We start from the raw sequence: 2806 nt of genomic DNA, 5'->3' as shown, positions 1-2806 counted from the left end.
GCCGTCGGGCGAGCGCGCGGCGGCGCGGCGGCGGGCTCGGCGCGCGCGCTCGCGGGCGGTCCGCTCGCCGGCGGGCGCGGCGCGCGACGCCCGCTGGGACGCCGTGCACGCGCAGTTCGCGGCCCGCCGCGCGCCCGCCGCGCCCGCCGCCGTGCTGATCCTGCGCGCCGGCCGGGAGCCGCGCACGCGGTACCCCGACATTTGAATGACTTTAAGTTCCACTACACACATCGTAAAATGAGACAGGCCGTGACACCGTAGATAGACAAATTATATTTTGACTTGTATTTTGAGTAAAGTGTCGTTGTGTATCAATTATATACCTCATAGATGGTAACGAATGCGCCTTATTAGACAACAGTTCGTTCTCGACGTCAAATTTTCCATCGCCGGCGACGGACGGACGTCGTTTCTCGCGCAATTCGAAACTGTAACGTAAGAACGTTAACGTAAGAAATTAAACTTTGAAACTAAATCGCAGCGGCGCGCCGGCCAGGCATGCGGTTGAGATCGGTTTTTTCAAAATGGACAGCCCCCAGCGCGGGGCGGCGCCACGATGTAAGGCAGTCGGCTGTGGGCGTCGCTGCTCGCGACGAGTGCGCCTGTGTAACGCGCCGGCCGGCCGGGACGCGGCAGACGCCCGCCACGTATTCCATTTTACTGTGATTCGCCTTATAAAAAAATCGTTTAATATAAAAACGATCCTCTGTTATTAATAAGAAATATTTAAGTTGATAAATTAATGTAAGGAATGTTTGTAATTACGAGAGTATGTTAGGACGAATCGCTATAGTTGAGCGAGATCCCAGGCGACGCGACGACTGCGGAGAGATCGCATTGCCACGTTGCAGGATCGGTCCGCTGGCGTCGACGGGCTGTATGCGGGTGCTCGCACGTGTCCCGAGGCCGCGCCCTACTCGACGCTCAGCGAGGGCTCGGAAAGCGGAACTCGATAAGTAACCGAAATTTAGTTCCTTTATACGACTAAAAAGGATACCATTCCTACCTGTGGCTAACGTACTAGTTATATATTCATTGCCTGTGTGCTCGCTGTGAGAAGCGGTTCACGTTTGCAATCTTAGAATCTAAATAAAATATTGCCATAATGAAATGTTAAATTGATTTTTATATTGTGTACAGACTCGGGACTGAGACCGAGGGGACTCAATAAGTTCCATATCACTGAGGCGTTTCAGTGTTTCGAATTTTCGATAACGTCTGTATTCAATCTTTAAAAACAAATCAATGAACAATAATTCAATTGGTTATTGAAATGTTTCTATAAATTGAATGGAGTTCCGAGCCCCGGTCGCGACCGATGTCAATTCACTTCCCGGACAGAAGCTGTCGTTCCGTCGCGTCACGTGTGACGCCAGTCGCGGTGCCAAATAGTTATAAGTCGATCAATTTATCGAGCTTTGAGACCTGGACCCTCATCTTCTCTGACAATAGACATCAGAAATTTCGTGACAACTGCGGTTTGTTCTGTCATTGAGAATCAGGGTTTAGCTGCAACTGCCGCTCTACGTCCGGACGTCGTGTTGAGAGCCGGAACTATTTAGACTAGCTGGTGGTTCGCCCCGAGGCCCGAATTATGGCCTCCTTTTGTAATGAAAATACTTTAACCTTGTTAGCCATAAGTAAGTCATAACGATTTATCGATGTTACGAGTGTTCACAAAGAAGATGCTTTAGTAAGTAATAAATATATCACATATTATAATATTTGTAGTTGACGATTGATTAATATTAAGAAAATGGCGAGTTGGTTCCGGCTCTCGGGGCTCCGGCGGCCATAGACAATAAGATTGCTGGCGGCGTGCGCGGCGCCGTGACGTCACGCGCCGCCCGCGCTCTCGGCGCCTACTCTAAGACTATCAATCGAGCAATAAAGTGATATTTTTGTACTAAACCATTTTATTTTATTTTAACAACCGTCCTAGATTAACATATTAACAAAATTGGTGTCATCCCTTTATATTACATTCCTTTCTTTCATATTCCTTATGCATTATCCATCTTCATAGCCATATGGTCCATCTTCATATATATAGTATGAAGATGGACCATTTTTAATGCAGACGGATAAGACGGATTCTTGTTTTAAGAAGCAAAGAGGTTTTTTATATAGTAGGCATTTTCTTAAATGATCATATATTTTACCTTCTGTTTTAAATAAGTAAATATAACGTCTTAATAAACATAATTCACACAAAATCAATAATCTTTAGCTATGGAACAAGGACTTATTAAAGCTCAACCCGCGAGAGTGATTTTTAAAGATATAATTTGTAATATACATCAACAAACTTTTAATTTCTGCAAAAATAATATTTTGTTCAAAATCATAGGGGAGTTTAAAAAAATCAAAAAATAAACTAAATTAGTCATGCCTATTTCATTTCGACTGTTGCTAACTCAGCGACATGATTTACGATTTACTTCCGAGTGCAGTTCCATTAAAACAAAAATATTAAATTATATAAAAAGACACTGTGTTATCTCTTGTTTAAATTGTTTCATAATTTAATGTGGACTGGAAACTGCAATGTTTTATACTGAATGATACCGGTCGCTGCAGCCGCAAAAAGACCGATGTAGATGCATTATGCTTATATGATAATTTCAACATCGGTGGTATGAGAACCGTGGCTTAGTTGGAAAAGCCCTGTGCTTTGCTTCCGAAATTTTTATATACGTTTTTAATTTATGTGCCAGTCTTTGAGAATAAAATATATGCTTAGCACCGAATGAAGAGAGCACATCACATCACAAGAACAGCCGAGCAGCATTCGCTGCCCTGCGCG

This window comes from Pararge aegeria, chromosome 15 (genome assembly GCF_905163445.1).
Source record: "Pararge aegeria chromosome 15, ilParAegt1.1, whole genome shotgun sequence".
In the NCBI taxonomy this organism is placed as follows: Eukaryota; Metazoa; Arthropoda; class Insecta; order Lepidoptera; family Nymphalidae; genus Pararge; species Pararge aegeria.
This window is presented reverse-complemented; position numbering follows the sequence as displayed.